The sequence below is a fragment of the Bombus pyrosoma genome, linkage group LG3, assembly GCF_014825855.1.
Source record: "Bombus pyrosoma isolate SC7728 linkage group LG3, ASM1482585v1, whole genome shotgun sequence".
NCBI lineage: Eukaryota > Metazoa > Arthropoda > Insecta > Hymenoptera > Apidae > Bombus > Bombus pyrosoma.
The window spans coordinates 7,098,352-7,122,775 of record NC_057772.1 but is presented as its reverse complement, the minus strand read 5'-3'; the positions used below and the strand labels follow the sequence as shown (position 1 = coordinate 7,122,775).

Genomic DNA, 24,424 nt, shown 5'->3' with positions numbered 1-24,424 from the left:
AGTGCAACCGTGCAACATGCGGATTTAATCAAATTACATTAGAAAATTACGTATGCACACGAACGATCCATAGCATATCTAACCCTTTGCGTTCCTATGTCGAGCGTGACTCGACGTCAGTTTTTATCTCAGCAGTTCCTTTCAGACCCACATTTTTTGTGAAACGTGCGAAGGAAAACCATCCTGGGATTGAATCCTGGAAATTGTTTCAAGATATACCATACACTTAAAAATTACAAAATATAACAATAACGCGAATGAAACTGGTATTTAAGTGAATTCGTTTCTTCCCTTATTTATTTAAACTGTCTTATTTTTTAATTAAAGTGAATTTCAAATAAAACAGTTAAAAGCGTTGGGAGCTGCTGGTGATTTGAAACGAAATTGAAATGAAATTCCGAGTGCAAAGGGTTAATATCAGAGTCATCCAAGGGAGTCGGAGTACTCGACACGATTGAAACTCAAAGACAGTCTCTCGTTTGATAAAACAATATTTTATCGCTAACTTCTTTTCTATCGGCTAAAAGCTAATTCTCGGATTATCGAGATCCACGATTACAAATATTAATTTCGACAAACGTCCTCGAAATCGAACCTCCGTTGCATCTGTCGTCGATTAAAATATAAACTGTGTTTATCTGAAACTGCTCGTACGTACTGCGACGTAGAGAATTTTATTTCAACGATGCTCGACAATTTCACTTTCAATTCTAAAAAATGTTACGCATCGAGCGGAAACACCTGACTCGAAACGATAATGTTTCATCAGAAAAATCGGAATGTTTCTATTTCTCTATGTTTCGTAGAACTGGCGTTTCTCGTTCGTCGTTTCATTTGTGTTTTGGATGATGTTGAGGTTGAGGTTGACTGATCGAAGAACGAGTGGATGAATTTGTGATAGAGAAGTATACCGAAATAATTAATAAGTTTATGCTGATTCAGATCCTTACTCTGTTAGTGTTACTAGACAATGGAATGATAGGGAGCCTCTGTTCGTTCATAAATTTATAGCAAAAGAACATTATCAAAAAAGTTAAGCTTGCAGCTTTGACTAGAGGCTACAGGGAACATAAATAGAAATCTGTTTATTAGTTTCTTTGTTTCTAGACCTTGCAACCCAAAACACGGTGTATATTCAAGGGTACGATAATAAGCACCGCTCCTTATTTAGAATATTTCTGCGTAATAGCAGTCTCCGGGTCACGGATATACATAAATAAAGATGTAGAGTTTTTCTTCAAGTTACTTCAACGGATGAAATCGTCGCTGGTACTAGAGATATACGATAAATCGCAAGTTGATCACTTTGAACAGCAATCACGATAACAGTGGTTGATCCCTTAAGGGGGTGTCCTGAATTAGAATGTTGTAAAAATAAAAAAAATGTGTTTTTTAAGAAGAATATAACTACAACTAATTATTTGAATAAACTTTTTGACGAACTTTTTTAGTTCACCGAGAAGAAACATATATAATAATCTAATCCTTTTTTGAGAAAAAAGAATCTTTCACGCCGATTGAAAACTACAGCCCATGAAATAGGCTTTAGAAATCTGTTATAATTTTGTTGTTGACTTTAAAAAAATTTGTTTGTATTCGTTAAATATATATAAAGCCGTACCTCAAAATTCAATAACTTCGTTTCTTTCTTTACCTTCTAAAAAAAATCACAGAAATACGCTGTTTTAGAACATTCTAATTCAGGACACTCCCTTAAACAATCATATCGTCGAAGTACGTGAGAATTTAAAGCGAGGATCGGTTTCGTGACAGAGCTAGTCCCGACGTTCGTCTCTGCGTACGAGCGAGAAGTCAGGAAAACGTTGATATTAAACTAAAATTTATCACCGTATACGCGTAACGTGTTCCTGTCGCATCTACTTCACGCGCTGCAACGCTAGACGTTCTGACGCGTCATAATCACTTAGTCGGCTAAATGTAATATCAACCGTTAGCAGAGAAACGTGAAAGCATTTCGGCGTATTTCTATGTACGAGGATTTATCGAGAAACATATTAAAAATACATTTATCAAACTGCTTACAGCTCGAACAACTACACACGCCTCTCTGCCTACGTCTTTACGTAGAAAATATTTTTTCTATCCAAGAGACGTACGCAGATTTTTCCAACTGACTGTATTTTCACTGTATCAAAAGATTCTATACTGCGAGACACGTAATACTTTCTACGAAACCATTTGGTAACAAAAGCAACGAACAAACATTCGTTCTCTTGCACTGGCGAACAATCAAAGTGCGTTTCTTCCATTTTACAATTTTTACGAGATTCAGCGAGACCGCTGCGGATGTTAAACGGCGTTCGACAAACACAGCGGAAGACCATTTATCTAAACTTGTCAGGGAACGAACAGTTTATATAATTGGAGTTCGTATAACGGAAGCTTACCAATTTTCCTCGCTACGTATCACTCTTTGCTCGAATAATAGGAGCTCACGTTCGGATACGTGAATTCAACCAGCAAACGTTCCGTTAATTGGGCGTTAATTAAAGTTTTGTTTCAATAAACGCATTTCTACTTTGCTTGTATTTTTCTCGATAAATCCCGTGTACGCAGCGAACGCTGAAATGCTTCTACGTTTCCATGCTAACGGTCCATGTTACCGTTTAGCCGACTAATCGTCAGTGATCAATAAATTGTGATAATTGCCCGATAAAAAGCGATTGATTAGTGAATTTATCATACGATTAATCAGCTCTTCCAGATCTCTTTGAAAGCGCGTACGTAAAATGTGTCGCAAAAAGTAAGCGGTGACGAGTATGCTCGTCAAACACGGAGTACGTGCGGCTGTTATAACATAGAATCATGTTGCAACGAAACGACTGTTTCATCTTGTAATTTTATTAATGACGAGCTAACATTCGGCAATGATGTAACTCACATGACTGATAACTGAGTGGGTTGCGAGACTTGACAAAAGCAGTAATTACATATTCTTGAATTACGTTGTTTATAAAGGTCGAGGTGCGATGTATGGTAATATCCCATGCAAAATGTTTTATGGAAACATCGATGGATCTCGAAGAGGAGTTTCGCGTTTTAGACCTTTCGCTGGAAAGGCGGATGCTAAAATAACGTCGTAATCCACAGTTACGTCCATTATATGCAGGTGAGAGGTCAGTGAGAAGAGATAAAACGTAAAGACACGGTGGATCTGCTCAACTCTACGTTCCATCGAACCACGAAATATCTTCGAGCCTTTAAAGCGTGCGGAACGGAAAATTTCGTTATCGAGGCAGATGAAAACGCAACAACTAACGGTGCAAAATTACAATACATATATGTGATATAAATAAATAAATAAATCTGTTCGTTTTCCACTTGTCTTTTCAACAAAATCCGTTATCTTTTATTATCGTAAGTCAGCAGTTAGAATATACGATTAATTCTAAAAGTAGTGCGAGCGATTTAAGTATTTAAAAGGCACATTTTCGAACAAACTGCTCGTAAAATTGTACGACGACGCGTAAATCTCACGTTAGAAGGTCGTATATTTTACGAAACGTTTTATTGCGTGTCGGAAAAATACTTTTTAACGCGCTCGAACGCCGAACGTCTAAACGCGTTTAAAAACGAGATACAGCGGCGAACGAAGGGAAGTTCAAAATTCATAAAACTGTGTACGATAACCGCACCTAATTGCAACGTTCATCGTCAACCGTTGAAGACGGTCATCCGTATCAAGCTTGTTCGCAATCCAATTCTTCTTATCAATTATAACTTTTCTTTTTTCCTAAAACTGTCGCGTTTCTTCTACCCCTTTCCTTTTTTTTTTTTTTTTTTACCCTTTAAACTTCCTTTCGTCCTTCATCGTATACGAGTTGCTCCATTTTCACAGCCACCGGCACGTACGTGCCACAGAATAGACGACTACCGCCCACGATTTTTAACAATTTCTAGAAAGAAGAAAACTTAATAAAATTCGCGATGTATCAATTTGAAGCTGCCTCACCTTATCCGCCAACGTAGATGTTGCAGTAAATAAACCGGCGTACGAATACTTTTTGCAGCCACTGTACGTCTACATTTCTTCTCTGCTCCTGTCTTTCCCATTCGCCCGCACATTCTTTTTCCCCCGTCACGTATCTCGCACACAAACACACATGTGCACTATACGCACGTACGGGGAATTACAGTACGCGAACCACACGAATCAGACTCAATTACGAATTAATAAAGAAAGTCGATGTTACCCGCGGAGATGGTCCGCGAACTATATCTCCCGGGTATTCGGACGTGATTTCCGTTTCGAGATACGATTTGGAATGCCAAAATGAAATTAGCGTGGAGATTTACGTCCGCCAGCCGTGCGATCGATACCGACCGATTGCCTTGAAATTAGAGTCGATTGTGGGACAGATTGGAGTTTGCCACTGGCGACGGTTAGCAAACCGTGAGACGGATCGCAAAAAGGATTTCATGCGGCGTATCCTCTGATCAATAGTCTTTCGAACTCTTCGTTAAGACGAAACGCTGCTGCTGGATAGTCGGCGGAGAGAATTTTCTTGAAATCTCCTTTGCTCCGTAGCGGATAGACGATCGACTGACATTTTTGACTTGGACGAATTCTACGAATTTTACGAACGTCTACGAAGGCGTCTCCCTAGCGAACGATTCGCCGTAAGATGGTTGGGGATCGATGGTAGATCGATTCAAAAATCCCAGTACGACGAATTAAAAAATTTCGAAAGCGAAACGTCGCGCGGAATGATTTCGTGCAAAGCTCCGCGTGTGTATACGTTTTAAACAAAACCAATTTCCATATCAACGGCTGAATCTTTCTGGCGGTTGGAAAATTAGACGGTTCTCGAGAATTTCGTGAAACCACGTATATACATATATATATATTCGCGAATCTTTTCGTCGAATCTGAAAAATTAGATAACGAACATTAGATAGAGGAAATAGAGGCGCCGAATACATTAAATATCTTCGCATAGACAATTTTTATCGGGCTGCCGGGACGTTTTTATCGAAGTTTCAGTCCTTTTCTATTGCGATTATCCGTGTCGCGGAATGATTTACATAAAAATGAATTCAACAAAGGTGAATGTAGAATACGAAATTACCTTTTCCCCAACTTTCAAGCTTTCCCTGCAGTAATATAAAGATTCACGTTCCCTTCGTACATAAGATCGAATGTAAAACTTGTAAATAAGAAAGTCAAGCCATCTCTTTGAAATCAGAAATGGTCGATCACTTGAATCTGAATCTTAACAAATAAACATAGACGGTAGCTTCAAAGGTTACTCGATATAAAGAATCTTCGAGTTCGTCATTGAATCTACATGGAATCGCGAAAGGTTAATCGCTGTTCCACGGAGCATCATCTCTCGCCCGAAAGATTTTATCCGTATTTTATTATGCATCGCATCTAAATTAACCGACCTATAGAAACAAACGAAATTTACCTATTGCGTAAACTCTCTCGAATAGAACGATGAAAAATAATTTCCAAGCCGCAGGTAGGTAACTGATTGTCGGTGCATTGAAATTCAAATTCTACGAGACACCCGTACACTGCACAGATCGTGGACGAATGGAACACTGGAGAAGATAGAAACGCGAAATTATCGGTAGCGGAGAAAGCAGAAACGAGGTTAAAATGGAAATATAGAAAAAATGTATGAAAGAAGAATGAGTCTAAATATCACATGGCAGAATTGAACTCTTGAGGTAGGTTTCTCCTTTCAATAGACCAGAGGTTACGTGCAGTGCATTTAAATGAAAATTGAATTTCCCGTATACGTAGTACAAAGTATAGAGTAATTTGCCCGTGCGGGATATTTTAAAAAGGAAATTCACCTTCATTCGCTTTCTATTTAGTTCATTAGTTTCGAGAATAAATAATACAGACAGGTAATTCTATTTTACTTTTCGATCATTCTTTGCATCTTTACGTATTAAGCTCTTTATGTTGCTTAAATTTTCAATACTAAGGAGAATTATTCCTACAATTGCGCAATCCGGAATTTCCATTAGTTTTTATTTATTTATTTCGGACGTTAAATATTTTCAATTTTAGTTTACGCGAAAAAAGTCGGATTTAAATCGAACAGACGAGAAGACGGGAAGAAGGACGAACTTTATAACGTTTAAAGCCACGTTTTATTTAATTCTATGGAATAGATTCGCGGAATATTTTCAATTTTTCGATAAACTTAGTTTCCCGTTCGAGCACGAACACGCACTTGCACGTTTCGTCCACGCATTTCCTGCGATACTACGCTCAACGATTATCGTTAATTATGTCATTGTAGAGTACATAGGCTTGTTATTTAATATAATAAATTATTATATAGCTCAGGCGAACGCACACGCGCCCGTGTGTGCGATAGCTTTACTCGAAGAAAAGAATTTGCTCTTATCGTTGCGTTGTTCGTTCAGTTCGAATATTTTATACCTACAGCGTCGATGATTATTCATCCGATTAGTAACATCTGGTTCTTAATACTTGGTCCTAATAGTAATAGCAGTAAGCTGGCTTAAATTTCCTCTAATTTTTCAAATCGTTTTAAAATTCAACGCTGTTTAACATTTCATCCTTGGGACACTCTCGGTACGTGTGTATGTATTTTTCATCGCAGTTTAGGGTATCTTCTACCTCAATTTTTAAATAGTTTCTTTTAAATTCATTTTTATGAAACAATACTGACATGCAAGAAGGATACATTAAAGAGTCTTTGATTATTCCACGTCACTTGGAAATATTATTTGAAATTTTTATATTTACATTGCGAATATACCAATATTCATATTTTTACGGCCACGCTAAAGTGTTAGAAGCCGGACAGATATTCGTTGTACTTCTTAAATATCCTAACGAATACTATACTTTGAACGTCCTACATATCGTTGCATATTCTGTGCATTTTGTACATCTTTAGATTCTATTATTCGCTTCTTTTATCTTCCGAATCTTTAAACGTTCCCCGCACGAACGTACAAAACTCTATGATCCGCTTATGTCTCGTATACGCGTCACAATCTGATTACTTCGCACAGAACATGAAACCGGTATACCTGGTCGTTAAAACATTATCAAATTAATAGCGAAACGAACGAATAGAATAATCGATGATATTCGTCACATCGTTATTGCTACTTCAATCAACAACCAATCTCGTTCTTTCTGCTCGAGTAAGAAGTCTCGTTAAAAATACCAGTTCCTTTTATATAAAAAGAAGAAAAAATTCCGACCTTACGATATTAATTCTATGCTAATTGCAGGTAGTTATCTTCGAAGAAATTGGCTTGCGCGCTTCTTATGCATAAATGCAGCATTTCCACGTAAGCTGATTCGTTGTTTGCTAGGTCGCGATTTAGCGAGCCATCGAGAGTCAAAAAGCAATTTCGTTCTTTGACTCTGGTTCCAATTGGACCGAAACTACGCTCGTTACATCGACGGAAATAAATACGAAAAATTTCGCGAATCGGACGAGACGACGCTGGGAACAACGGAAAAGTTCCTCGAAACGTTTATCCGTGGCCGTTTCTCGTGCGAGCAATTCCAATCGATGCTCGGGATAAGCGTGGCCTGTATTCCATTCCGCCGGATGTTCACCGGTGTCACTGAAACTTTCTCTCGCTTTCAACTTCTTCTCTACGCTAGTTAACGAAGCGCGGCAATCGTTGCAGGGTATCTCTCCCACGCGTTTACGTCGGATCGCCTACCACATGATCCGATATCGCGCCCTTTTTCGTTTACCATTACGCGGCTTCAACTACGACCTTTCCGCGAGAACACGCATTTCAATGCTAGCGGCTGCGACAAAAGCCGCACGAAGCGCGGCGAATTAAAAGCGCGCCAGAGTAACACGGAAAACATTGTTCGTAGTTTACGTTAAAAAACGATTCGGAAAGGAATTTTACCGTTGCGAAAACGGTGTACGTAAATGGTAGAGATAGGAACAAATGGATGATAGATTTTTTCTTTTCTTTCTTTTTCGTAACCCGAGCGATAATATTTAACTTTATCCGGTAAATGGGATGATACCCGCTCGTTCAACGAATTTTGTTTTACGATCGAGCCCCTATGACTTCAAAAACCTGCACGAGGCTGTAACAATTTTGTTTGATTCCTTTCGCTTCGCTGCCTCCCATAAGTGGAAATAAAGCTTGCTTTAACTCGAATCGTCTACACATACGGATACGTTATTTTAGCTCTGTAACTCGAGTTTAGAACACGATCTAACCCAGACTTTGTACATGGCCAAGTTTACCTGTGCGAGTACAACTTCCATATCGCCGCTACTCTAACAAGTTGCTCTCTGCGACTCTAACTTTTCCAGCTATACGTTACGAGCCGTCAGGAACCAATCTTTCTTTCTATTGTTGGCATTGTCTGGAATAACCATAAAGATATAGAGATACAGAGTGCGAGAGTCGTACGTTACCGTGTAAGTGGATGCGATATGAGAATGGAAAGAGAACGCCGTGTTAGACGGATAAAGGCGCCTTTTGTCCTTGTTCAGCGCTAATCTTACCAAGCCCGGTGAAACGACATAGAGAATTTTATTTGAAATTGTGCATTTGCCCTTATTTCTTTCTTTTCTTATATTACTCGATTAAACGATTTCTCAATTTTTGTCGATACGAGAATTTACATAAAGTCGGATGAACAAAAAGGACAAAAAAATAACGACGAATGTACAATTTTGAATGAAGCTTTAAACGAAACCTTCAAACTCGTCATTTGACTTTGTCAGATTTAGTTAGAGTTGGTGTTGACCAGGCACGAGCGTTGATCCGTGTTACACACATACGTACGTATCGGCAGTCGACAACAAAACTTTCCAACGGTTTCGTCGGTACAAGTATAACATCGAAGCGTAAGTGCCGATAGGCTTAACGAGTCATCGATATCCCTACGATCCCCCCACCGAATATTTGGAAGAAGGCGTACGTGGCAACGGTCGCGAACGCCTACCGAACGCGTGCGTAGTGGGGATATTGAGGGGCGACAAAAAGAAACGAATCGGATCAAGAAAACAGTCGAGTTGAGAGAAGTGAGAATCGTCAGTCGGAACGAGAGTTGTACGTAAAGAGTCGAAAGCGAGAATTATTATAAATGTACTGTTAAACACCGCCGAGTATTTCTTTGGGATCCTACACGTCCTACACGTTATTAGACGAACGCATTATATACAGGGTGGTTGGTAACTGATGGTACAAGCGGTAGGGGGGTGATTCTACGCGAAAAAAGAAGTGGAAAATATAGAATAAAAATTTTTCGTTTGAGGCTTTGTTTTCGAGAAAATCGACTTTGAATTTTCGCTCGGTACGCGTGCACTTCATCACGTCTCGTTGTAACGGATCTCACTGTAGATCGTTGCCTCGATGGATATTATCGCAGTTTAAGTTTGTTTTTGCCGTAATTAGAGATTAGGAATATATAATGAAATAATATGAAGTAATCATAAAGTTTATTATTACAAAAATTGCTGAAAATGTTGCCCATTCTGCCGGACAGATAGTTCTGCTCTTCTAATTAAATTTCTATGAACACTTTCCAACGTATTCGATTGTTTTAAAGTATGAAAGGCTACAATAATCTTTTCTTTCAATTGCTCGCAACTTGCGATTTCTTCAGATTAGACAATTGATTTAATATGGCTCCGTATTATATCTCTCATTTATATTTATGTATATATTTCTCATTTTCAGTCTTCGTCGTCGTCGCTCGTTATCGTTTTAAAAGTCGCATGGTTCCAGAGCATTTGGTCGCAGTCGCAGTCTCGGTCGCAACACTGCGAGCTCGTTAGCGACTGGCTTATGAAACTCTGAGCGAAACTATCGCGAGAACTGCGAGCGAATGGCGAAGAATGGATCTACAGTTTTAGGTCTGAATTTAGATCCCGAACGATCGGAACCACGCTGAGACAGACCTCTGTCTCTCTTTGTATATCTACGCAAATAACGCGAGACGAAAAACGTAAGACGACGCAAGTCGTATCCCAACTTCTTTGAAGGTCGACGCCAGACGCATATCGATGGAAGCTGAAGGTTTATCGTCATTGCGCCAGTCATTTCCACCGTGTTTCTACGAACACCTGTCAAATTGACGAGCAAAGGAAAACGCGTATCTTCTTTCCAAACGACCGATCTAATTTAAAATAATTCGACTGTGCTGGTTGCACGAAGCAAGGGGTTTGTATGGAATAAAATGTTTTAGCCATCGAAGAGACAATGGCCGAAATATTCTTAAAAGACTTAATTTATTTTATACGATACGAAGCTGTTAGTCGTTGCGACCTCTTTGAGAAGCGTGTTAAAATGCGTTGCGAGAAGTAAGCGACGACGAGTATACTCGTGAAACGCGGAGTACGCGTGGCTGTTATAACACGGAATTAATATTCTGCGAATGCTCTGACAAGCATATAGCCTGAATTGCCACGTATTTTTCGAACGATTGAAAAGATTCAGACGGTCCTTTCGTTCCGATTTACATTTCTATTCGATATACGTTTATCGAATTATACAGGCACGATTTTTTGTTCCGCAACCTTTTCCCATCTTCCAGAACCTCTCAGGCTTTTCGGAGGAGAAACTTTTCAATATGATTTTTTACGTCGACCAAAGAGTTAAAAATCCTAACGAACTTTCCGAGCAGCGTTTAACACGTGTAATATTTTATTAAAAATCAACGAGCATATTTAAAGACATTTCCAGTAACGTTTTTTCAGCGTGATATGCTCGAAAGCATAAATGAAAACATATACTTGAAATTTCCTCGATGGAAAGGTACTAAGCAAAGCTTATGACTTTATTAAATTCCTTAAAAATCTTTCCGACGAAACTTTCCGACCAACCGATATTATATCTAATACGTCGATAACGATTTCGTATTATTCAAACACGCGACGTGAAAACACTTTCATAACGTTTCGTTTACAGCGTCCATTGCTTTTTTTTACTGTTTCATTTAACAGTAGTTCACATTTTTATAGGATACCGCGTCAAGTACGTAAGACGCGTTCCCGGTCCTGAAAGCGTTGTTTTATTTCTCAATTTCATTACCGCAGCTTACCGCAATTACTAAACTGCAAACTATAAACTTTCACGCATGACGAGTATACTCGTCGTAACGTAAAACATTGCCATTTCTTCGTGACGAGTATACTCGTCAAGAGCAGCTAACCGGTTAACCCTCACCCGCCCCTCGTGTCAATTCGATCTTCGGTAAAAGATTACGCATCGAAGATGTAAAAGAGATTGCAACGATTTGTCTGAAAGTTTGTGACCTTCGCGTGTGAACGAAATCCGATATCTCCAAAAAGAAGAACGAATTCGAATGCGTGCGAACGACAAAGAGGAAAATTAATTGTTTATCCTTTCGCGTAGTCGATGTTCTACCATTTGATGGTAGAACATCAATTTGACATATTCGAAACGAGAGACGCATTAAGTTGCAAAAATGCGGGACTGACAGGGGTTGATCTTTTGCATCTACGTCGAATCGAACGAATTCCAAGAGGAAGCTTAAAATACCAACGCTTCCTGAAAAGGTGAACGCAATTGAACCTTCGTACTCCTTCGAATTTCCGCTTGTCGTATCTCATTTGCTCGACGTTTTCGATAAGACGAAACCTCTAGAACTCGGAAATTTTTGCTCATCCCTTGAGCTTCGAGCCACCGAGGTTCGACTTTAGCATTTTACGTTACAAACATGTTACATACGTAGAAGAAAGTGGCCAAATATGGAACAGGTCTTCCTTTTTTTTTTTTAATGCGATCGACGAACGTCTGTCAAACGACTACAGGCTATTTCACTCGGCCAATCGCTCATTTTCAGAACGTTTATTTTGCCAGAAACTATTTTCGCTTATTTTAGATTTATTATTCCGATGGCAAAATGTGGATCAAGTAGCCAATGGTGTACACTTTGATGTTCGGATCTCGATGATTGCGAACAACTACATTTCTGTTCTATTAACCGATGTGAGTGTTCTATATTTTGGGTACCTTCTCTTCGATATCGATTCGATATTGAGAATTTGTTTATAACGTTAAAGGTATAAGGCTAACACTTATGTAACTGAATATCCATAAGAATGTTTTATGTATCGCGACCGAGGGTAAAATAACAAAAAAAGAATAAAATAAAAGAATAATAAAAATAAGGTTTTATGTGTGTGTGTGTGCAGATGATTAAGCGAGAATACAAGGCAAGAAGGAGGATAATTATTGTAAATCGAGTTTATGGCCAGCAGTCTGAACATAAAGTATACTACGTTGCAAGCTACGTATACGAGTGAACGTAAAAACTGTATTACTGCCGTTACGTTACAAGGCACAGGCACGAGCAAAGTGACAGAGTTAGGATAAAAAGATTAGAAAATAAAACCAAGCACGCTGTAATGGTATTTCGCGATGTATTTTATTCTGTAACGTTATATCTGGTATGGTTATACCTTTCGATAAAAATCACAGATAGTAAACCGAGTCTCCATTTCAGCTGTAAGAAAATAAATTTCGTTTTGTATTATGTGACGCTGCACTTTGCACATCGCATACAAATCAACCGTTTCTCATATTTCGAAAACATAGCGTTCTATGTGTAAGGAAAGATAAGAAGCACACGGGACACTCGTGTACGTACGTTGTAAAGGACTTCTCAATTTTGTATATGTGCCATCACGCATGAAATAACCGGACCAAAACAGTGGATACGGCGATATGTGTTTGACACGGCCGAGCAGCGTGTCCGGACGTTCGGTTTGCGTTGAAATCAAATTTTTCGGCCCAACTTTACCGAAACTTCGCGCTGAAATAACACGTGCATTTCACTTTCAATATTATTTTGATCGATATCCGAGCCGAATGTACTTCCCATTTCCATCTAATAACGCAAATACGTATTTATATCGCATTTATATGTGTCCTGTGGGTTTAAAAATATTACGAGGCAATACATGACGATAGATAACAAGCGAAACGAGAAAGTAGAATATTACTTGACTTTCGATGTTACATTCGTTTCAGCTGTGTATTCTACGACCGATGGAAACTCGTCAAGCACAATGAAACTTGAATTTTAATCAAACCTTCGAACTAGAAGTATTTTCCATTTCATAATACAAATTCTATGCCATATATTCGCCATGTCTTTCGAAATATTATTCTCCGACCACGATAACAATAACGACAATGACGTAGAATACGTTTAACTTTGCATATTATATCCGTCTCGAACCTACCTATATATCCTGCGACCGATTAAAATTTCCAAAGCACAAATCGATTTTCAACTTTAATCAACTGTTCGAACCGAGGGTCTTTTCCATTTCGATTTTCTAAATATTATTACAATCATGCAAGGCGGTGTGCAACGATAATAAGAAAATCGAGATGACAGAAACGGCCCTTAAACGCATAACTGCGCAACTATACGTGCAATTCGAAGCATTTCAATAACAGTCCACGGAGTAGGAAACACTTCAAGTATGCGCTATCCTTGAATGAAGGAGTTAGACAAACTGACCGTCTACTCATTGTGGAAGCGCTCGATAATTACCAGTTCCTGGGGATTTTCATCCTTACCAGTGTCCTCAATGAAAACTTGGTCCATGTATATTACTCGAAAGATTCAACCGGGATAATTAAGTTTCGAAAGTCCTTTAGACGCAGTCGTTTTACCGTGCTCGGTAGCGACATCTCGCGTACGCGGAAGCCGGAAATACAAGAGAAATTAAATTTCGCGCTACAACGTTCGTATAAATATCAGATTTTAGATGCAAAGTTTCTAATATAGTTTTCCATCTTTTTCTCTCCATTCGATATGATGATTACGGTGACTCGAAGTTGCTGTTATTCGTTAGAAGATGCGTAACAATTAAATAATTTCCTTATAAAACAAGAAAGAAGCTTTTGGGTCGAAGTAATATGTTTCTTCCTACGATAAAATACCCACTGTACGTAATATTTGCGCGCAACGATGGTAACGTGTCGCGATAATATTAATTGCTGGACTCTTTTTTGTTTTTATTTGTACGAAGTTTACGATCGTTTGATTAATATAATTGCCCGTAATTAACGACATTAAAATGCGATCGATCGATACTCGTTGAAGACCGGGTTGTTTAGATTGGAAATTTCCATAACATTCATCCCTGATCATCTATGCAGATTCGAGGTATGTACCGTTATACCATGTTGCGTGAACAACGAAATAAGCGTAACCCGTATCATCGGTTGACACAGTCAACATGGTTAAGGTAAACCAATTAAGGCAACGAGTTAGTAAAACGATTACCCTCCGCGTTTTCTCCACGTTCATAATCGCGTACGATCCGCCTACCATGAGAAAGGTTATTTGACAATAGACAAAAAATAGTGAAAAGCCATGTAACAACTGTAGCATCGAAGAATCCGATATTAACCGGTTAACCGAGTCGTTTTTCAAACTGGTTTTTTAAACGTAATTTATTTTTAACGGAAATAAAACGTCGCGTAAATAAGAGAACAGCAATTGGTAATTTGTATACCGTTCGCGGATTTCTAGCTATCGAACGTTAAAAACGCAGACAGTTAAAATACTATAATAATACGAATCCAACAGATAATTTATTGAAAATTGGTAATGAAAAACGTACGGAATTTGCAAGAAAACAACGTTATGAGCTGTTATTTTTAATATCAACACTTGCTTATTATTGGCTTGGCAACTAAGTTTTTTTTTGTTTTATTTATTATTTGTTTACATTTTACAATTTGTCCAGTAGGACATTTGGTAAAATATTATAGTTTAATATTTGATAAAATATAGCATGTGGATGGTTACCCCCAGCGGGACTCCATCTTCCAGATTGTTTATTGTTCTATTATGAGGTCTGCAGGATGCTTCCTCTTCAGTCTTCTTTCTATTATTGTTTTATTCGTTTCAGCAACCAGCTGATTCGGGTGCGTTGCAAGTCTTTCTTTATACCTTTTTGCATATCTGGCGATTTCCTCTTTGACTGTTGGAATTTTTAAATCTGGCAACTAAGTGATTGCGGATTTTGTCAATACCACCTAATGAGAAAATCCGCAATCATTTAGTTGCCAAACCAATATTTATCGTATGCAACGTATACGAGATAACGAGCAAGAAGAACCTTACGATATCTCGAGCGATTTTAATCGAGGTATAGTTGCAAACAACTTTTTTCATTAACTGCTGCAACTGCAATGCTATCTTAAAGTTTATAAACACGAGCGGAACATTTGGAAAAGAAGCGGTGGAACAAACGTTTTGCGTTTGTAACAAACTCGAAGGACGAACATCTTTTAGACAAACTGTCAGAGCGGATATTCATAAATAAAATTGTTCGTTGTACGGATACGGCGAAGAAAGCTTTCTCGCGAGTTTAGACATTGCCACGTCGGATAAATAGATTCGCAAAGCGGAAATAATAGTTTCGCAAGTTCTTCTCGCGAAATGTACGAGGTTGGCTGATAACGAATTAACGAAACTTTACGAGATCTTGTACGTTGTGTAATTGGGAACTTCGTTCAGGTAAGAACGAAACTTGTACAGGAGCGAAGGGAAGCATAATATCGTCGACAGCTTCGAAATATTTGTAACAGCCACAATGTGATGAAATCGCGAGTTTAAACGAATGATCCGTTAATAGATATCGGACGAAGCAGGGAATTGTTTTGGCGGAAAAATAATAAAAATTGGTTCAAGTTAGTGGAATTTTCCTTCCGATGGCAAAATACGTAATGGAAATATGTACGTTAAATTTTTGAGATTCGAAGCTTAGTGAAAGAAATAATTTGATTCTAACGACAAGTTCTTCGTGTATCATAATCTTTCATAAGCAGATTAAAACGAGTATTATTTAACAAATTGATTTGTATAAATCGGCTTCGTAAAATTCGAATATACAGGATTCGTTATGAGAAAAAGAGAAAGAAAATATGGAATACAATTTTTCCATATGACGCTTCGTTTTCGAGAAAATCGCGTTTGAAAATTTACCAAGCGTACTAGAACATGGCTAATTCTGGACCGAAGAGGAGTAAACAATCGACAGGACGTTATTCTACGTGTGAAAATAAACTGAGAGCGTGGAACAAAATTTATTCGCAAGACGCTTTGTTTTCAAGAAAAATACATTTTTTTTAATTTATCATACGCGCGTAATGAGCCAAGTTCAAGTATACTTGGTAGGTAAATTTTCAGCCTTGGAATCTCTTGAAAACGAAGCGTCCTACGAACAAATTTTCCTCTATATTTCCTTCCCATTCTTTCTTTTTTTTTTTTAATAAATATATTTCGATAAATTTATAATTACAACGATATATAAACATAGCAATCTATAATTTTGTGATGATCTTACAAGTGCACCTGCTATTTATTTCTATTAAATCTCTATATATACATATTATTAACCATTCATTTTAAAATTATTCAATTATGCAAGAGGAAGGTAAAGCATGGTCTTGAAAAATATTAATCGAAAACGTAGAACGAAGCATCCGCGTGCCAATGCTCATTCTTGAGAAAATCGATCTCGAAGATATGTTGGCTATGCGAAGACTGGATTAAAATTTGGTTGAATAAATTCCACTGCGCGCGTACATATACAGAGTGCAATTTCCCAAGAGTTTGAGCCGTAATATTTTCGATACTATTCATTATGTCGAAAAATGCTTCGGATAAAAGTTGACGATGGCTGCAAGGAGGACATGTTCAGACGTTGCTAGCTTTCCTATAGGTGGTGGCGCAACCATCGTACGAAGGTCAACTTTGTTTCTTCAAATGGAATCATACAGTTCTTAATACATTAATCGATGCAGCTCGAGATTCTCTATAAAAAGTTATTAACCTACTTGCGTCGAAAAACCATTAGTTTAGTAAATATTTTAGGTATGAGAGACAAGGAAAGACGCTACTTTCGTATTTGTCTTCGTGCTTGTCTTTCGTACGATAAACTTCACCAAATAAAAACTAAAATATCTGTTAAGCTAATATTTCTTCGACGTAAGTGGATTAATAATTTTTGCACGCAGAATCTCGGTTCAACTTTTACCCGAAACATTTTTCGATATATTTAAAAATATAGAAAATATTTCGTTTCAAACTCTCAAGTAACTCGCCTTGTATATATCGTGTTAGTATGCATACGTTAATATCGCTTTAATTTTATGCGAGAGAAAATAAGAAAGATAAGTTTGAAGTAAAAAAGAGGAAATTTGCGATCGTTATCAAGAAAGGTTTTCAGACGTTTTATTAGGAATTTACGACGGGCAGAAATTATACGAAATATGTAACGATTCGACATTATTTGGAAAACTCGTAAAATATAATCGACGTTTCAATATCTCGTACGGAAACTTCCAGTCGATTATGGAGTTTTCTATCTCACACAAGGTAACAACTGTACTTCACTGTCAAAAAGTTATCACAATTCAAGGAAACTTCGAATTACCAAAGTTCCTTCAATTTACGAGAGATCGTCTACTTTCCTTAAAACTTTCCTCTTTCGTATAGGAAAATATTATTGGAAATTAAATATTTTCGATCTTTATCACGATCCATATATCATTACTGTGTTGTTCTTATCGATTTATACGTATCTCCTAGCAGCTCCTGGTGCACAATATCCCTACGTGGTATTACGTTATCGAATTTACTTCACTTCAGGCTTCAACTGAATTACAGCGTAACGACATTAATTTTCCTTACTTTCTTCCTTCAAAATTAAAGTCACATCGACGTATTTTAATGTAACTGCATCCCGTTAGAATTCGCACATCGATTAATTTCCTTCTTCTTCTTCTTCTTCTTCTTCTTCCTCTTTCTTCTTCCAAAGTTACAAATACCGTTGAAGTGGATCTCACTTCAAGCAAAGCTTTACATCTTCTCTAGTGTTTAGTTTCCTTAGTCCTGCGAAAGCTACAATCAGGTCCTGGCATAACGATTCTCCTTCCAGCGGCTTCTTTGGTTTCGATTACAGTACCGCGAAAAGATCGCCGACAACGTCGACGATAAAGCGGAAATGCCGACAAGGGTCCGAAAGGGTCGGAAAACTTCAATAGGCCTAACGACCATCAATATATTAGACTGTGTCTTTCTCTTACAGACACGTCTTTTACAACGATGCACCTTTACACAAACATGAAACCCAATCTATCGAACGTTGTGATCTTTATTTTGATAGAACAAAATAATATAAAACGAAAAATATTGTGCATCCATTATTTCCTAATAAAACGAAAGAAACTTTTCGGACGACCTAATATTTCAACACAGCAGTCGTCGATCGTCAGTTAGCCACCGGAGAGTCAGGAGCGAAGAGTCATCGAGAGTTCTCATATCACACAATTGCATTAAGTTCGAGTTCAATAATCACCGTTTTCTGTTTAATCCGCTGTAATTAATCCATCTATCAATATATTATCACATAGGATAGAAACTACTGGAAATTCTAATTTCTAATATTTCCGAATAAAGAATTTCTGTAATACACTCATCCACGCGTTTGCTCCCTCTATTCCGACATAAAGGAAACATCGACAAATACCGTCGACATCTTTAGCTAATTATGTAATAAAGAGGACGAAATTATCGAATATATTCGTTTAACCGTCTCGCAACTATTGTACAGATATCTCACGACATTGCATATACACAGCTCGTACGATGGCCACGGACAAGTTATTCCGCGACGCAATACGTTTGTACGACGCTACGAATGAGTTATTTCGCGACGCAATATTGTTCGTAAATTCCCACGGACGAGATATTCCGCGCGTCTGTTTTTCCCCAATTAAGCACAGCTCTCGCCCTAATAAACAAACACTTGCCTTTATACGAGACGTTTTTGTCACATTCGGATACGTAATTATAATTTTACGAACGTATTCAGATACACGTTCAGTTTGTAAAATTATAGCGTCCTTTCTCCTGTCTCACGAATTTCCTATCTTTCTATCCACTGTAAACGTCAAGAGACGAAGATTTCTAGTAGAAACACAATTCCATTGATTTTAACACCCAGGTGAAATACGTACGATACACGTATTGCGTAATATTTGTATCATTATGTATATAGTTTATTTAGGCGATAAAACGAATGCGCCATGGCGCGGTAACGACAATACAAATTTATACAATATATTCTTACAGGATTTATCATAATCGATAACGTTCCGCAATGTTCACGAAACTTCGAAGCAAAACATCGATAAAAACGTGATCGACGAAGCAGGAAATACGAATCTCGTCGGATGTGATGCGACAGTTTAAAATCTGTTGTTCTTGATACGCGAGCCTACTTTAAAATCGAAGCGTTCGTAAACCGATTAAAATCGTAACTGCTCGATTACGATAATCAGGTGAACTCATTGGCCGAGGATCAAAGGTCTGGAATTAATATCGAGCTTAGTTGTTGGCTCACAAATAGGTCGTATACACCCGCTTGACGGCTATTCGACGTGCTTTGACCATAAAGCTTCGCAATACCAGGGCGTCTTCAACGAAGCGCAGTGTAACGTTGCAGCAGACAATGAGAGCACCGACGTGAAAACGTACGTACTTCATGGTTGCTGTCCCTTCCATTCTCGCTTTCTTCTTAACTGACTACGAACGAGGAAAGGAAAACAAACTTGTCCTCGACTTTTCATTTCATCCCTTACGTTACACGGAGGCATTGTCAGCGTCTCTTTGAGATTTTGCTCGCGCGTTCCTTTCGCGTCACCTATCGTCGATGCGCGACATTATTCGATACCAACGAAACAACGCCATTAAGACACGTATGGTCTCGCCCTTGTAACGCCATTGTGGCTGAGAAACTATGTTATATAAGACGTATTATAGCAAGGTGACATTTAGCGATAAAAATTATGTGGTTTATATAGCTTGTATTTTCTACTTCTTTTAAGACAGGCAAATTTATAGCGGCGAGGATTTATAGAGCGACAAGTAGCTACATACGTTGATTTTTTAAAGGCTTGTACAAGATTTTTAAGCGGAAATTCAATTTCCTTGGATTCTGTTTAATTGAATTTGAATGTTTAAAAGGTAATGAATTTTACCGATCGAAGTGTTAGTTTAAGCGCGACCTTTAATTGTATCACGAACATTATTTTACGTTACTCTGCGACGTTTCCTCTATGTAATATATTCGATGTTTGTATACGCGATCTTCGGCTTAAGAATTACTCAAATATTTGGTTTTAATACGAAGGATTGTTTTAAAGATCATTTTCACCTCTATAAATATTTATCGTGTAAACCGTGTGTATAATTTGCGTAGAGCTTAAAGGATTTCCGATTTAACATTCGCGCGTGAATTAAAACCGTTACTTGGAAAAATCATCGAACTCAAGAATCACACTGTTCCTCGTGTTCAAGCTTATCCGCCTGTACAGTGTCGTAAATTTGCTTCTTAGGTTTCTAATGAATTTTCAAAATAAACCTTGAACGTATCTATGTATGTGTCTATACGATCAAACCATGGATTTTTATGCGTTTATAAATAATTTAAAATATATACAGATATTATTCTAAATACTATGAAACTATCGATTAAAGAATTATTATTCACGAGAATATAAGAAACAAGGATTATTAACGTTACTTTATCTGGTATTACATGCGTGTAATTCGCGACTCAATAACTTTATTCAATTATTTCACTAAATTGATTCCTCGTCTCCTACATTTGCAGAAAAATATTTCCGTTGCGTCAAATACGTTTCCATTTTATATTATCTTCCACAAAGGTACTACACACGTATTGTCTTTCCGTCTACCTTAACTTCAATTTTATTAACTCGTCGCTCGTTGATTTTGTCAAATGTCCTTTGTTAACTTTGAAGTTGCAAAGCACGAAAAGCTTCCTAGGTACGTGTACCCACTCGATCTAATAAAAAACATTCAGGTGCACGAAAAAGAAAAAGGTTCAAACGCACGCTAATGGATAGCTATATTTAAAAAATTACTCATACTAAATATATTAAGAGCTAAGCGACTTCAATTTTATTAGCTCGTGCCCTGCTGTCTTTGATGTTGCGAAACACGAAAAAACCTTCCTATCGCTCTCATCTAATAATAAGCATTCGGGTGCACGAAAAAGAAGAAGATTCAAGCCAGGATCAACGGAAAGTTCTACTTAAAAAATCAAATATCAAGAATCGAAAAACTTGTATTCATCTCGGATAATATCGACCCCGAGTTGTATCTTGTTAAGATGATCCTCGTTCGAAGATTAGACGCGCTTCGTGACTATATAAAACGGTAACGAGTAGCGCCCTCTCCTAAAGTATTTACAAAACAGGGGTAGGTCAGTGTGAAATTAAATGGCTGGAGTTTTCAGCGATTTCCATAGACAGTGTCTTTGAAATACCTAATCCTCTCTGTTTCACGTTTAAGCGAAGTAGCGCTCCGCTTTCCAGCAAAAAGCAAATAGCTATATTCTGGGGAAGTATTTGAAGCATCAACTGGCGAACAGATCCGAGAGGAAAAGTTTCGTAAAATTTACATCTTGAATTTCGTTATTTCATTTAACGCAGAGGGATTGGCGGCCGCTACGATCGATACGTTGGCAGATTTGCCTGCGGTTTCTCGCGATTGTCGTGACGATTCTAATTGAGTTTCGCGAAAGAAATGAAATTAAACGTTGGCCGTTAATCGATGGCTGGCAAATAAAATGGATCGCCATGATTCGTCGTATTCCCCCGCCTTTCGTTTCTTTCTCGTCTTTCGCGTTTCACGGTCTTCGCCAATTACTATATAGAACCGTACTTTTCTGTTGGCAACTTCAGTTTACGAGATTAAACATTAGCTGGTCCCGTTTCGTTTGATAAAACTGACATCTCATATACGACCTGAGGCATTCTACGAGCTTGGCGCAGGTTTAATGGAAATGTTCGGTAAATATGGACACAGATAGCGAATGTTACTTGTATAAACATTCACTCTGATCGAGAACTAAAAAAATCTGGAATTTTCTGTTCTCGTGCTGAATTACAGTGGTTGGCGAAAATATTTGAATAGCCCTGCAAACTCCTTGTGTACATATTATTAAGAATATCTTGATATCCTATCGATACTGTGACAAGATTAACGTATTATTCAAATTTCAAACGAGTATGAAAATGTATGTAAGATTTACAGGACATTTATTGCAATTAATTGTATGTTTGAGACTACTACTCATGTTGTATACTAATTTTTCGTAAAGCATATGTTTCCAATAAATGCCTTGCAACCTCTCTCTCTCTCTCTCTCTCTCTCTATATATATATATATATATATATATATATATATATATCGAATTGGTTTTAAATTTTACATAATGTATTAATAACAATAGTTCTGTGGAAAACGTTCGAATAATGTATTTAATTATACATTGATTGATACTGCGTATTTAATATAATCGTAAAAATAGTCTCATTTATTGTGTTAAGAATTAACGAGAATACGAGTACGCGGTAGGAATTTTAATAACACCAGAATCCTATAGGCAAGCAAAAAAAAAAAAGAAATAATTTAATTGAATTTGCTTTAGTTCAACTTTATTTCATTTTATTTTAATGCAATTCTATTTTATTTAATTTCAATTTCCATTTTGCTTTCATTTGATTAATAATTTAATATAATCCTAACTCAATAACATAAATCACATAAAAAAGGATATATAAATAAATCGGTATAATACGATGCAAACTAAATTTATGTACCAAAACTTTAACCACATCTTATAGATACGATAACTAATTGAAAATTAAGTAAAAACTATTTGTAATAACCTGCATTGCTCGTCGGGTTGGAGGAGATATTTAATCAACAAATAATTTCGCTACGTTCGAAATCTTCTCGCTCCTTAATCCATTTTCTCCCTGATTACAGTAAACAGCGTTAATTCCGTTCTCAATTAATTAATCTTATCAGTAGTATACTTATAGCATTCTATAAAACATTAAATAAGTGACATTTAATTTAAAGAATTATTTGCATATTATGATTTATACACTTTTGTTTACATATATCATTATAAAGATTAATGGAATAAACTAATAAGATAACATATTTCTTAAACGAATGGACAAATGAAAAGTCGATGGATTCTCATTTAACAATCATGTGTATGATTTGTAGCATTATGACAGTTTAGCGATTCATTTGCTCAACAAGTACTATCTTCAATAACTAAATCGTTTTAAATTAGTTAAACCTTCAGTGTCCTATTTTCCTATTCACTAGACGACATTTTTAATACGAATCAATTCGTTTCGCTAAAGACACTAAAAATTGATTATTAAAATAGAACTATACATTTTATACATTTTACACTAGTTCTCGTTGTCGTATAATTACGATAACCTTGATAAATAAACGATCTTAAACACTTAAACACTAGCACAAACAAGCTTATCTCAAGTATATCAATATTATACCAATATGTAGAAGTTCATATTTCCAAAACACCTGTCTCCAAAAGTAAAACAATCACAAACTAGACAGAAAATAAAGTAAACAATCGTATTCCACAACAGTCTTAGCAAATAAAGCGACGATGCTAAAAGTAACAAAAATTGCTTCATAGCATATGTCCTCATAATTAAATTACGAATTAAGAAGGAGAAAAGAAGTAAAATTAACAAACCGAATGCAAGCAAATGAAAGAATCATTCTGTATTATGTTTCCCTCGCTAGTGGCGGGATATTCAAACTTTTAATAACGATGGCGGCTCTTCGATCAAAGTTACAAGAAATCACACATCCGAAAACTTTTACCTCGTAATAACGGTATTATTGTATCACCGAATAAGTAAAAAATTAAGACTCACCAAGAAAACAGTATAGGCAACGAAGATTTACAGCTCGGTCTTCGCGAGACAATAGTAGCGGTTGGTGACAGACAAGTGGTCGAGAAGAGTATCCGCTACTGCACAGTCATAGACATAGATCGTGCACCCGAATTGTCCCGTCTGTCGGTGGATATTACGTGCAACGACCTCCGTGATTCGTTTCTTGCGCTACGCGAATAGGTGCACCTGTTTGCGTGCCACTTAATGTCACGTACACGCACGAAACAGCTCGAAAATCATCCACGAATCGACACGGATTCGCGGTTACTAATCGCTTACCAAACGTCGATTACGTCGTTAGCGCTTGAAAAAACATTCGAATGTAATCGTTCCGAACGATAAAGGAGCTTTGTAATATAAACCATCCAGTTCCTACCGCGTTCACAGTCGAAGCGGTACTGCGAGGCTCGTCGCGACCCGGCGTCCCCTTCCACCATCGACCCCGAGCCCAATAGCCAATCAGCGTTACGCATTCTCCAACGTTCAAAATCCTTCCGTTGGATCCACGGACAGCCGATGTCAGTTATGCGAGGGGGTGGAAAGCACTTTTGGCGGTCTCACGTGTTGCTTCGCTGTAAACATGGATGATCTGGAT

The 24,424-nt window shown here is 37.5% G+C and overlaps 1 protein-coding gene across 3 annotated transcripts in view; it reads right to left on the bottom strand.

Moving 5' to 3' along the window:
- The window catches only part of LOC122565959, a 69,257-nt gene extending 45,041 nt beyond the window's left edge, over positions 1–24,216 (bottom strand). For 2 of the 3 annotated variants that reach the window (XM_043722558.1, XM_043722560.1), the window contains exon 1: positions 23,809–24,216. The gene's annotated coding sequence lies outside the window, so the exon portion shown is untranslated. Of the gene's footprint in view, positions 1–83; positions 197–23,808 lie in introns of all 3 variants that reach the window. The other variant, XM_043722559.1, reaches the window with a different exon arrangement.
- Between the last annotated feature and the right edge of the window lie 208 nt (positions 24,217–24,424).